We start from the raw sequence: 14,796 nt of genomic DNA on the forward strand, positions 1-14,796 counted from the left end.
CTGATTATGAGGGATGTTGAGCATTTTTTCATGTGTTTGTTAGCCATCTTTATGTCTTCTTTGAAGAAATGTCTGTTTAGTTCTTTGGCCCATTGTTTGATTGGGTCATTTATTTTTCTGAAATTGAGCTGCAGGAGCTGCTTGTATATTTTGGAGATTAATCCTTTATCAGTTGTTTCATTTGCTATTATTTTCTCCCATTCTGAAGACTGTCTTTTCACCTTGCTTATAGTTTCCTTTGCTGTGCAGAAGCTTTTAATTTTAATTAGGTCCCATTTGTTTATTTTTGCTTTTATTTCCAATATTCTTGGAGGTGGGTCTTGGAGGATCCTGCTGTGATTTATGTCGGAGAGTGTTTTGCCTATGTTCTCCTCTAGGAGTTTTATAGAATCTGGTCTTACATTTAAATCTCTAATCCATTTTGAGTTTATTTTTGTGTATGGTGTTAGGAAGTGTTCTAGTTCCATTCTTTTACAAGTGGCTGACCAGTTTTCCCAGCACCGCTTGTTAAAGAGACTGTCTTTTCTCCATTTTATATTCTTGCCTCCTTTGTCAAAGATAAGGTGTCCATAGGTGCATGGATTTCTCTCTGGGCTTTCTATTTTGTTCCATTGATCTATATTTCTGTCTTTATGCCAGTACCATACTGTCTTGATGACTGTGGCTTTGCAGTAGAGCCTGTAGTCCGGCAGGTTAATTCCCCCAGTTCCATTCTTCTTCCTCATGATTGCTTTGGCTATTCAAGGTTTTTTGTATTTCCATACAAATTGTGAGATTATTTGTTCTAGTTCTGTGAAAAATATCGTTGGTAGCTTGATAGGGATTGCATTGAATGTATAAATTACTTTGGGTATTATACTCATTTTTACAATATTTATTCTTCCAATCCACGAACACTGTATATTTCTCCATCTATTAGTGTCCTCTTTGATTACTTTCACTAGTGTTTTATAGTTTTCTATGTACAAGTCTTTTATTTCCTTAGGTAGATGTATTCCTAAGTATTTAATTCTTTTCGTTGCAACAGTGAATGGAATAGTTTCCTTAATTTATCTTTCTATTTTCTCATTATTAGTGTATAGGGATGCAAGGGATTGCTGTGTGTTGATTTTATATCCTGCAGCTTTACTGTAATCATTGATTAGCTCTAGTAGTTTTCTGGTAGAGTCTTTAGGGTTTTCTGTGTAGAGGATCATGTCATCAGTGAACAGTGAAAGTTTTACTTCTTCTTTTCCAATTTGTATTCCTTTTATGTCTTTTTCTGCTCTGATTGCTGTAGCCAAACTTCCAGAACTATACTGAATAGTATTGGTGAGAGTGGGCACCCTTGTCTTGTTCCTGACTTTAGGGGAAATGCTTTCAGTTTTTCACCATTGAGGATAATGTTTGCTGTGGGTTTGTTACATATAGCTTTTATTATGTTGAGATATGTCCCTTCTGTTCCCACTTTCTGGAGGGTTTTTATAATAAATGGATGTTGAATTTTGTCGAAGGCTTTCTCTGCATCTATTGAGATAATCATATGATTTTTATGTTTCAGTTTGTTAATGTGGTGTATTACATTGATTGATTTGTGGATATTAAAGAATCCTTGCATTCCTGGGATAAAGCCCACTTGGTCATGATGTATGGTCTTCTTAATGTTTTGTTGGATTCTGATTGCTAGAATTTTGTTTAGGATTTTGGCATCTATGTTCATCAGTGATGTTGGCCTGTAGTTTTCCTTTTCTGTGGGATCTTTATCAGGTTTTGGGATTAGGGTGATGGTGGCCTCGTAGAAAGAGTTTGGAAGTTTCCCTTCCTCAGCAATTTTCTGGAAGAGTTTGAGTAGAATAGATGTTAGCTCTACTCTAAATTTTTGGTAGAATTCAGCTGTGAAGCTGTCTGGACCTGGGCTTTTGTTTGCTGGAAGATTTCTGATTACAGCCTCTAGTTCCATGCTTGTGATGGGTCTGTTCAGATTTTCTATTTCTTCCTGGTTCAGTTTGGAAAGTTGTACTTTTCTAGGAATTTGTCCATTTTTTCCAGGTTATTCATTTTATTGCCATATAATTGCTGATAGTATTCTCTAATAATCCTTTGTATTTCTGTGTTGATGGTTGTGATCTCTCCATTTTCATTTCTAATTTTATTGATTTGGTTTTTCTCCCTTTGTTTCTTGATGAGTCTGGCTAGTGGTTTGTCAATTTTATTTACCTTCTCAAAGAACCAGCTTTTGGCTTTGTTGATTTTTGCTATGGTCTCTTTTGTTTCTTTTGCATTTATCTCTGCCCTAATTTTTACGATTTCTTTCCTTCTACTGAACCTGGGGTTCTTCATTTCTTCCTTTTCTAGTTGCTTTAGATGTAGAGTTAGGTTATTTAGTTGACTTTTTTCTTGTTTCTTGAGGTGTGCCTGTATTGCTATGAACTTCCCCTTTAGCACTGCTTTTACAGTGTCCCAGAGGTTTTGGGTTGTTGTGTTTTCATTTTCATTCATTTCTATGCATATTTTGATTTCTCTTTTGATTTCTTCTATGATTTTTTCATTATTCAGCAGCGTGTTGTTCAGCCTCCATATGTTGGCATTTTTGATAGTTTTTCTCCTGTAATTGCGATCTAATCTTACTGCATTGTGGTCAGAAAAGATGCTTGGAATGATTTCAATATTTTTGAATTTACCAAGGCTAGATTTATGGCCCAGGATGTGATCTATCCTGGAAAAGGTTCTGTGTGCGCTTGAGAAAAAGGTGAAATTCATTGTTTTGGGGTGGAATGTCCTATAGAGATCTAATAGGTCTAACTGGTCTATTGTATCATTTAAAGTTTGTGTTTCCTTGTTAATTTTCTGTTTAGTTGATCTATCCATAGATGTAAGTGGGGTATTAAAATCTCCTACTATTATTGCATTGTTGTTAATTTTCCTTCATCAGTCAGTTCAGTTCAGTTCAGTCGCTCAGTCGTGTCCGACTCTCCGCGACCCCATGAATCACAGCACACCAGGCCTCCCTGTCCATCACCAAATCCCAGAGTTCACTCAAACTCATGTCCACAGAGTCGGTGATGCCATCCAACCATCTCACTCTCGGTCGTCCCCTTCTCCTCCCACCCCCAACCTTTCCCAGCATCAGAGTCTTTTTCAGTGAGTCAACTCATTGCATGAGGTGGCCAAAGTATTGCAGTTTCAGCTTTAGCATCAGTCCTTCCAATGAACACCCCAGGATTGATCTCCCTTAGAATGGACTGGTTGGATCTCCTGGCGGTACAAGGGACTCTCAAGAGTCTTCTCCAACACCACAGTTCAAAAGCATCAATTCTTCGGCAATCAGCTTTCTTCACAGTCCAACTCTCACATCCATACATGACCACGGGAAAAACCATAGCCTTGACTAGACGGACCTTGGTTGGCAAAGTAATGTCTCTGCTTTTTAATATACTATCAAGGTTGGTCATAACTTTCCTTCCAAGGAGCAAGCGTCTTTTAATTTCCTGGCTGCAATCAGCATCTGCAGTGATTTTGGAGCCCCCCAAAATAAAGTCTGACACTGTTTCCACTGTTTTTCCATCTATTTCCCATGAAGTGATGGGACCAGATGCCATGATCTTTGTTTTCTGAATGTTGAGCTTCAAGCCAACCTTTTCACTCTCCTCTTTCACTTTCAACAAGAGGCTTTTGAGTTCCTCTTCACTTTCTGCCATAAGGGTAGTGTCATCTGCATATCTGAGATTATTGATATTTCTCCCAGCAATCTTGATTCCAGCTTGTGCTTCTTCCAGCCCAGCGTTCCTCATGATGTACTCTGCATATAAGTTAAATAAGCAAGGTGACAATATACAGCCTTGACGCACTCCTTTTCCTATTTGGAACCAGTCTGTTGTTCCATGTCAAGTTCTGACTGTTGCTTCCTGACCTGCATACAGATTTCTCAAGAGGCAGGTCAGGTGGTCTGGGATTCCCATCTCTTTCAGAATGTTCCACAGTTTATTGTGATCGACACAGTCAAAGGCTTTGGCATAGTCAATGAAGCAGAAATATATGCTCTTCTGGAAATCTCTTGCTTTCTCCATTATCCAGCGGATGTTGACAATTTGATCTCTGGTGCCTCTGCCTTTTCTAAAACCTGCTTGAACATCTGGGAGTTCACGGTTCACATATTGCTGAAGCCTGGCTTGGAGAATTTTGAGCATGACTTTACTAGCGTGTGAGATGAGTGCAATTGTGCGGTAGTTTGAGCATTCTTTGGCATTGCCTTTCTTTGGGGTTGTAATGAAGACTGACCTCAGCATCCATCCTTACTTCCTGTGTTAAGAACTAAGATGAAGGGTGAAAAAACGGACTCTGCCCCAAGAACTCATGCCTAAGGGGAAAAATAAAAACAACCAGATAAAATGTGATGTACATTTCATGTAAAGCAAATAGGGTACAGTCTTAGAAGCGAGTTTACTGTGAAGTTTCTAAAAACTGCAAATGGTTTGTCAAGGTTGGTACCTGGACTGTGATTGGGAGAAAAGCAAAAGAGGAAAAAAAAGATACTACTTTGTCTACACAGGTCCATCTAGTCGAAGCTACAATTCTTCCAGTAGCCATGTATGGATGTGAGAGTTGGACCATAAAGAAAGCTGAGCACCAAAGAATCGATGCTTTTGAACTGTGGTGTTCCAGATGACTCTTGAGAGTCCCTTGGACTGCAAGGAGATCCAGCCAGTCCATCCTAAAGGAGATAAATCCTGGGTGTTCATTGGAAGGACTGATGCTAAAGCTGAAACTCTAATACTTGGCCACAGGACTGACCTTTTCCAGTCCTGTGGCCACTGCTGAGTTTTCCAAATTTGCTGGCATATTGAGTGCAGCACTTTCACAGCATCATCTTTCAAGATTTGAAATAGCTCAACTGGAATTCCATCACCTCCACTAGTTTTGTTCTTAGTGATGCTTTCTAAGGCCCACTTTACTTCACATTCCAAGATGTCTGGCTCTAGGTCAGTGATCACGTTATCGTGACTATCTTGGTCGTGAAGATCTTTTTTGTACAGTTCTTCTGTGTATTCTTGCCACCTCTTCTTAATATCTTCTGCTTCTGTTAGGTCCATACCATTTCTGTCCTTTATTGAGCCCATCTTTGCATGAAATGTTCCCTTGGAATCTCTAATTTTCTTGAAGAGATCTCTTGTTTTTCCTATTCTGTTATTTTCCTCTATTTCTTTGCATTGATCACTGAGGAACGCTTTCTTATCTCTCCTTGCTATTCTTTGGAACTCTGCATTCAGATGCTTATATCTTACCTTTTCTCCTTTGCTTTTCGCTTCTCTTCTTTTCACAACTGTTTGTAAGGCCTCCTCAGACAGCCATTTTGCTTTTTTGCATTTCTTTTCCATGGGGATGGTCTTGGTCCCTGTCTCCTTTACGATGTCATGAACCTCTGTCCAGAGTTCATCAGGCACTCTATCTATCAGATCTAGTCCCTTAAATCTATTCCTCACTTCCACTGTATAATCATAAGGGATTTGATTTAGGTCATATCTGAATGGTCTAGTGGTTTTCCCTACGAGCTGACTGTGGCTCAGATCATGAACTTCTTATTCCCCTTTCATACTTGTTAGTAATTGTCTTACATATTGTGGTGCTCCTATGTTGGGTGCATAAATATTTATAATTGGTATATCTTCTTTTTGGATTGATCCTTTGATCATTATGTATTTTCCTTCTTTGTCTCTTTTCACAGCCTTTGTTTTAAAGTCTATTTTATCTGATATGAGTATTGCTACTCCTGCTTTCTTTTGGTCTCTATTTGCATGGAATATCCTTTTCCAGCCCTTCACTTTCAGTCTGTATGTGTCCCTCGTTTTGAGGTGGGTCTCTTGTAGACAACATATATGGGGGTCTTGTTTTTGTATCCATTCAGCCAGTCTTTGTCTTTTGGTTGGGGCATTCAACCCACTTACATTTAAGGTAATTATTGATCAGTACGATCCTGTTGCCATTTTCTTTATTGATTTGGGTTCAAGTTTATGTACCCTTTCTGTGTTTCCTGTCTAGAGAAGATCCTTTAGCATTTGTTGGAGAGCTGGTTTGGTGATGCTGAATTCTCTCAGCTTTTGCTTGTCTGTAAAGCTTTTGATTTCTCCTTCATATTTGAATGAGATCCTTGCTGGGTACAGTAATCTGGGCTGTAGATTATTTTCTACACTGAAAGATTTTGGCCAGTAGGAAAGGAAGGAGGACAGGAAGAAAGAAACCAGTTAATCTGCACAGGAACTGTGGAAACAGCAAGAAAAATTATGAGGATTTGGCTCACTCCCTTTCACTCACCCAGCAGCACTCACTCAGCATCCATCCTTATTTCCTGTGTTAAGAACTAAGATGAAGGGTGAAAAAACGGACTCTGCCCCAAGAACTCATGCCTAAGGGGAAAAATAAAAACAACCAGATAAAATGTGATGTACATTTCATGTAAAGCAAATAGGGTGTACAGTCTTAGAAGCGAGTTTACTGTGAAGTTTCTAAAAACTGCAAGTGGTTTGTCAAGGTTGGTACCTGGACTGTGATTGGGAGAAAAGCAAAAGAGGAAAAAAGAGATACTACTTTGTCTACACAGGTCCGTCTAGTCGAAGCTACAGTTCTTCCAGTAGCCATGTATGGATGTGAGAGTTGGACCATAAAGAAAGCTGAGCACCAAAGAATCGATGCTTTTGAACTGTGGTGTTCAAGAAGACGCTTCAGAGTCCCTTGGACTGCAAGGAGATCCAGCCAGTCCATCCTAAAGGAGATAAATCCTGGGTGTTCATTGGAAGGACTGATGCTAAAGCTGAAACTCTAATACTTGGCCACCTGATTCGAAGAACTGACTCATTTGCTGAGAAAGACTGAAGGCAGGAGAAGGGAACCACAGAGGATGAGATGGCTGGATGGCATCACCGTCTCGATGGACATGACTTTGAGCAAGCTACAGGAGTTAATGATGGACAGGGAAGCCTGGAGTACTGCAATCCATGTGGTCACAAAGAGTCAGACACCACTGAGCATATGAACTTAACTGAACTGAAAAGAGGAAAAAGAGACATGCAACTGCCAGATACTAAAGGAATTTCCCGGGGGGGTGGGAATCTGGATTTTTAATTTAAAAAAGAAAAGAAAAAATAAAATGGAATCACTGAATAATTTTAGGGAAGAGGACCAGAAAGGGAGCATAACAATCAGGTTCCAGATACAAGGGGATGCTGAGAGAAGGAGACCCTGAGACAGAATCAGTAGTGGGCTGACCAGTGATTAAGTGTGGGCATTGGAAGAAAAGATCATCTGGTCTTTTAAACTGGATAACGTATACTGGAAGAACAGGTCAGGTCGGGTAAGAGGAAAGGAAGATCTAAAGACAACAGTGGAGAGAAGGAACAAGATGGCGGAGGAACAGGATGGCGAGACCACTCTCTCCCCCACAAATTCATCGAAAGAACATTTGAACGCTGAGTAAATTCCACAAAACAACTTCTGAATGCCGGCAGAGGACATCAGGCACCCAGTAAAGCAGCCCATTGTCTTCGAAAGGAGGTAGGAAAAAACATAAAAGATAAAGAGAGAGACAAAGAGATAAGGACGGAGCTCCGTCCCGGGAAGGGAGGCTTTAAAAAGAGAGAAGTTTCCAAACACCAGGAAACACTCTCACTGGCGAATCTGTGGCGAGCCTTGGAAGCTCAGAGTGCCACATAACCGGGAGGAAAAAAGAAAGAAATAATTAAAACCCACAGATTACATGCCAAATGGTAACTCCCAGTGGAGAAGCAGCGCAGATGCCTGCATATGCCATTAGCAAGCGGGGGATCGGCAGGGAGGAGCTGGCTGAACTGCTTAGAGAGAGGACTGGGCTTGAATGCAGTGAGAACAATCTGAGAGAACTGGGGATAGCAAGCAGACTGGGATAGCTTCCCCACGAAAAGGCGGAAATCTCTAACCTAAGACTCCGCCAGCCCCGCTCACAGAACAAAGGACTGAGCAGAGCGAGCCGGCTGCGGTCAGCCCATCCCCCATCCCCCACCGAGACAGGCAGGGAGGTCAGCCAGAGCCGGAGGGGGCAACCGCGGCCCCAGAAAGGCATCCGATACAAACTGCAGGCAGGCTTGTTGCTAATCAAGACTTCTTGGGCTCGGGCCAGTCGATATCCGCCTGAGAAGGTGTGCCGGTTGTACACCCAGAAAACCGAGTGGCAGGGACTGGGGAGGCGATAAGTCGCAGCGACCGCGCTCGCCAAACACCTGGTCGCCTGAGCTGCTCGGACCGGGGAAGGCACAAAACGCAGGCCCAACCAAGGTTGCGCCTTTGTGGAGTACCCGAGGACCTGAACCTGAGCTGCTCAGACCTGGGAAGTGCATACAACCCAGCGCCGGCCTCAGACAGTTCCCGGCAGAGCAACCTAGAGCCTGTGCAGTGTAGACTGGGACAGCACACGCGCTGTGAGTGGGGGCAAACCCAGTGTGGCCGAGATTCTGCGAGCACTCCCCACAGACGCCAGAGATATTTGTTTGCAGCGTTCCTCCCTTCCCAGAACAGGACTGAACAACTGAGCCTTAAAAAGTGTCCACCTGCCTCCTAGTATCAGGGCGAAAATTAGACACTGAAGAGACGAGCAAACAGAAGCTAAAACAGAGGGAAACACCTTGGAAATAACAGATAGAGAAGTCTAGAGACTACTCCAAGAATAAGACCAAAAACCAGAGGCAAGAGGCTTAAGCCCGAATCCTGAGAACATCAGAGGACTCCTGACTCCAGGGAACATTAATCGATAGGAGCTCATCAAATGTCTGCATACCTACACTAAAACCAAGCACCACCCAAGGGTCAACAAGTTCCAGAGCAAGACATACCACGCAAATTCTCCAGCAACACAGGAAAATAGCCCTGAGTTTCAATATACAGGCTGCCCAAAGTCACTCCAAACCCACTGACATCTCATAACTCATTACTGGACACTTCATTGTACTCCAGAGAGAAGAAATCCAGCTCCACCCACCAGAACACCGACACAAGCTTCCCTAACCAGGGAACCTTGACAAGTCACCCGTCCAACCCCACACACAGCGAGGAAACTACATAATAAAGAGAACTCCACAAATGGCCACAAGAGGGAAAGGCCACCCCAACAAAGCAATATAAGCAAGATGAAGAGGCAGAGAAATACCCAGCAAGTAAAGCAACAGGATAAATGCCCACAAACACAAACAAAAGAGGTAGATATAGGGAATCTACCTGATTAAGAATTTCGAATTTTGGTGGTGAAAATGATTCAAAATCTTGAAAGCAAAATGGAGTTACAGATAAATAACCTGGAGAAAAGGATTGAGAAGATGCAAGAAAGGTTTAATAAGGACTTAGAGGAAATACAAAAGAGTCAATATACAATGAATAATGCAATAGATGAGATCAGAAACACTCTGGAGGGAACAAACAGTAGAATAACAGAGGCAGAAGACAGGATAAGTGAGCTAGAAGATAGAATTGTAGAAATAAATGAAACAGAGAGGAAAAAGAAAAACGAATTAAAAGAAATGAGGACAATATTAGAGACCTCTGGGACAATGTTAAACGCTACTTCATGTTTTTATTCTTATTTTTTCTGTACCTACATTTACTCTAAAATTTCTAATTTTGTCTTAAGTTATAATCACACAAAATGTTATAACCTTACTATAATAACAATGTTAAAAGATATAAATTTATTTTAATAGAATCAACAGTAAAAGTTGGAGGCAATATAGCATAGCAAATCACAGAGGAGCCAGGCTTACAGCAAAACTTGCCTTGTTGTCAAAATGATTTCCTTTTCCTTATTATCTCAAATGCATATACACAGACACATGCACAAATACATACAAGCACATATATATTTGACATTTTGTTATTTTATGTGAATAGATGATACACTGACATAGTTTCAAATAAAATTCAAAACTCCTTCCTCATCTGCCCTGTTCCCTCCTACTCACTCTAGGTAGACGTTCTTCCAGGGTTTCTTTATGCAGTAATATGTGAATAAAAGCAAATATTTTCTCTCCTTTTCTTATACAAAGAGTTAACATTATATATATCTGTATATATCTATGTTTATATATATATGTACATGCATATATATGTTTGCATATACCTATGTGTAATGTTTCTGGAGAGAAAGAGGATTCTCCTGGAAGATACATATGCACATACATTTACATATGTTTGTTCTGCATATTGAGTTTTTACTTAAAATATGTTTCGGCTTTTTCTTCATGTCTTGCTACAGAAATTGTCATCCTTTTTGTTTGCTTATTTGCTTTTTTAGTAGTTGCTTAGCATGCTGTTGAATGTATGTACCATAGTTTATGTTAACAGTTCTTTATTGAAGGACTTTTGTCTGTATCCAACTTTATGTTACTACAAGCAATGCTGCAATGATATCTTAGTGTGTTGCCCATTTTGTCCATGTGAAAGGGTATCTGAGTCAGTTCCATAAGTGGGTTAAAGAGTAAAGCATTAGTAATTTTGATGGGTATTGTTAAATTACCCTCCAGAGGCATGTATCAACTTTATATTCCTATCAGCAGTTTATGAGGGTGACTGTTTTCCTGTAGCTTTGACAACAGAGTATATCATCACCAGTTCAGTTCAGTTCAGTCGCTCAGTCGTGTCCGACTCTCCGCGACCCCATGAATCACAGCACGCCAGGCCACCTTGTCCATCACCAACTCCCAGAGTTCACGCAAAACCATGTCCACAGAGTCGGTGATGCCATCCAGCCATCTAATTCTCGGTCGTCCCCTTCTCCTCCCGCCCCCAACCCTTCCCAGCATCAGAGTCTTTTCCAGTGAGTCAACTCGTCACATGAGGTGGCCAAAGTATTGCAGTTTCAGCTTTAGCATTAGTCCTTCCAATGAACACCCAGGATCGATCTCCTTTAGAATGGACTGGTTGGATCTCCTTGCGGTACAAGGGACTCTCAAGTGTCTTCTCCAGCACCACAGTTCAAAAGCATCAATTCTTCGGCGATCAGCTTTCTTCACAGTCCAACTCTCACATCCATTCATGACCACTGGAAAAACCATAGCCTTGACTAGATGGACCTTGGTTGGCAAAGTAATGTCTCTGCTTTTTAATATATTATCAAGGTTGATCATAACTTTCCTTCCAAAGAGTAAGCGTCTTTTAATTTCATGGCTGCAATCAGCATCCGCAGTGATTTTGGAGCCCAAAAAAATAAAGTCTGACAGTGTTTCCACTGTTTTTCCATCTATTTCCCATGAAGTGATGGGACCAGATGCCATGATCTTTGTTTTCTGAATGTTGAGCTTCAAGCCAACCTTTTCACTCTCCTCTTTTACTTTCATCAAGAGGCTTTTGAGTTCCTCTTCACTTTCTGCCATAAGGGTAGTGTCATCTGCATATCTGAGATTATTGATATTTCTCCCAGCAATCTTGATTCCAGCTTGTGCTTCTTCCAGCCCAGCGTTCCTCATGATGTACTCTGCATATAAGTTAAATAAGCAAGGTGACAATATACAGCCTTGACGCACTCCCTTTCCTATTTGGAGCCAGTCTGTTGTTCCATGTCAAGTTCTGAGTGTTGCTTCCTGACCTGCATACAGGTTTCTCAAGAGGCAGGTCAGGTGGTCTGGGATTCCCATCTCTTTCAGAATTTTCCACAGTTTTTGTGATCGACACAGTCAAAGGCTTTGGCATAGTCAATGAAGCAGAAATATATGCTCTTATGGAACTCTCTTGCTTTCTCCATGATCCAGCGGATGTTGGCAATTTGATCTCTGGTGCCTCTGCCTTTTCTAAAACCTGCTTGAACATCTGGGAGTTCACAGTTCACATATTGCTGAAGCCTGGCTTGGAGAATTTTGAGCGTGACTTTACTAGCGTGTGAGATGAGTGCAGTTGTTTGGTAGTTTGAGCATTCTTTGGCATTCCCTTTCTTTGGGATTGGAATGAAGACTGACCTTCTCCAGTCCTGTGGCCACTGCTGAGTTTTCCAAATTTGCTGGCATATTGAGTGCAGCACTTTCACAGCATCATGTTTCAAGATTTGAAATAGCTCAACTGGAATTCCATCACCACCACTAGCTTTGTTCCTAGTGATGCTTTCTAAGGCCCACTTGACTTCACATTCCAAGATGTCTGGCTCTAGGTCAGTGATCACGTTATCGTGACTATCTTGGTCGTGAAGATCTTTTTTGTACAGTTCTTCTGTGTATTCTTGCCACCTCTTAATATCTTCTGCTTCTGTTAGGTCCATACCATTTCTGTACTTTATCAAGCCCATCTTTGCATGAAATGTTCCCTTGGAATCTCTAATTTTCTTGAAGAGATCTCTTGTTTTTCCTATTCTGTTGTTTTCCTCTATTTCTTTGCACTGATCACTGAGGAAGGCTTTCTTATCTCTCCTTGCTATTCTTTGGAACTCTGCATTCAGATGCTTATATCTTTCCTTTTCTCCTTTGCTTTTTGCTTCTCTTCTTTTCACAGCTATTTGTAAGGCCTCCTCAGACAGCCATTTTGCTTTCTTGCATTTCTTTTCCATGGGGATGGTCTTGGTCCCTGTCTCCTTTACAGTGTCACGAACCTCCGTCCAGAGTTCATCAGGCACTCTATCAGATCTAGTCCCTTAAATCTATTCCTCACTTCCACTGTATAATCATGAGGGATTTGATTTAGGTCATACCTGAATGGTCTAGTGGTTTTCCCTACTTTCTTCAATTTAAGTCTGAATTTGGCAATAAGGAGTTCATGATCTGAGCCACAATCAGCTCCTGGTCTTGTTTTTGCTAACTGTATACAGCTTCTCCATCTTTGGCTGAAAAGAATATAATCAATCTGATTTCAGTGTTGACCATCTGGTGATGTCCATGTGTAGAGTCTTCTCGTGTTGTTGGAAGAGGGTGTTTGTTATGACCAGTGCGTTCTCTTGACAAAACTCTATTAGCCTTTGCCCTGCTTCATTCCGTGCTCCAAGGCCAAATTTGCCTGTTACTCCAGGTGTTTCTTGACTTCCTACTTTTGCATTCCAGTCCCCTATAATGAAAAGGACATCTTTTTTGGGTGTTAGTTCTAAAAAATCTTGTAGGTCTTCATAGAACTCTTCAACTTCGGCTTCTTCAGCATTACTGGTTGGGGCATAGGCCTGGATTACTGTAATATGAATGGTTTGCCTTGGAAATGAACAGAAATCATTCTGTCGTTTTTAAGATTGCATCCAAGTACTGCATTTCGGACTCTTTTGTTGACCATGATGGCTGCTCCATTTCTTCTAAGGGTTTCCTGCCCACAGTAGTAGATAATCAGTGAATTAAAATGGACTGGAATGGGTGAATTTAACTCAGATGACCTTTAACTCGGATATCATCATACTTAAGCATTTTTGTTAACATGATAGTAGGAAATGATAGGTAAGACAATTTAGTATGCTTAACAGCTGTTTCTGTTCCTGTTACCGAGGTCTGTCTTTTCACACCATTTGCTAATTTTTATTGTGTTGCTGGTGTTTGTCTTCTCTGTGTCTTGAAGCCATTTACTTATTAAGGGATTAGTTCTTTGCTTCTGATGTCAGTTGACATTTTTGTTCCCATTTTATTCTTTTTTTTGTGTGTTTATTTATCGTGCCTTTTAAAAAAATGAAATATAGCGTATTAATTTTTTCTTAGTTTCTGGATTTTTTGAGTCAGAATTGGAGAGAATTTACTCCTCTAGGCTTATAAAGAAATTTGTTCATATTTTCTCCTAATAATTTTATGATCTTACTTTTACATTTACATCTTTAATCAATTTAGCGATGATCTGGTAGGGGTCTAAGTTGTCTTTTGATGCCTATTCATTTGTTGTAGTATCACTTGTTAGAAATTTCATTCCCCCTCACTGATTTGAGATAACTGTTAATAGTATGGCAATGTGTCATTTCTTCTTTGGGTCTATATTTTTGCTTTTAGTTGTTGTTTTTATTTCATCTGTCTGTTTATTCATGTGCCAATACTTTAATGTTTTACTTTCCTTGGATCTGTGCTATCCAATAGGATAGCCACTAACTACATGTGGCTCCAAAATTACTGCAGATGCTGATTGCAGCCATGAAATTAAAAGATGCTTACTCCTTGGAAGGAAAGTTATGACCGACCTAGATAGCATATTAAAAAGCAGAGACATTACTTTGCCAACCAAGGTCCGTCTAGTCAAGGCTATGGTTTTTCCCGTGGTCATGTATGGATGTGAGAGTTGGACTGTGAAGAAAGCTGATCGCCAAAGAATCGATGCTTTTGAACTGTAGTTCTGGAGAAGACTCTTGAGAGTCCCTTGGACTGCAAGGAGATCCAACCAGTCCATTCTAAAGGAGATTAATCCTGGTTGTTCATTGGAAGGACTGATGCTAAAGCTGAAACTGCAATACTTTGGCCACCTCATGCGACAAGTTGACTCACTGGAAAAGACTCTGATGCTGGGAGGGATTGGGGGCGGGAGGAGAAGGGGATGACAGAGGATGAGATGGCTGGATGGTATCACCGATTCAATGGACATGAGTTTGAGTGAACTCCGGGAGTTGGTGATGGACAGGGAGGCCTGGCTTGCTGTGATTCACGTCGCAAAGAGTCAGACACGACTGAGCTACTGAACTGAACTGAACTGACGGAGCAGTCAAAATTGCGTTAGTATAAAATGAGTGGTGCTGTAATTGAAGAATGGTGAGGGAAAGGGAGGCCTGGCATGCTACAGTCCATGGGGTTGCAAAGAGTTTGATGCGGCTCGGCGCCTGAGCAACAACAAAATAATTGAGGAATACACACGGGATTTTAAAAGGTTAGTTTA

The sequence above is a fragment of the Moschus berezovskii genome, chromosome 4 (genome assembly GCF_049115385.1).
Source record: "Moschus berezovskii isolate FMDL1 chromosome 4, NW_MosBer_1.0, whole genome shotgun sequence".
Taxonomy (NCBI): domain Eukaryota; kingdom Metazoa; phylum Chordata; class Mammalia; order Artiodactyla; family Moschidae; genus Moschus; species Moschus berezovskii.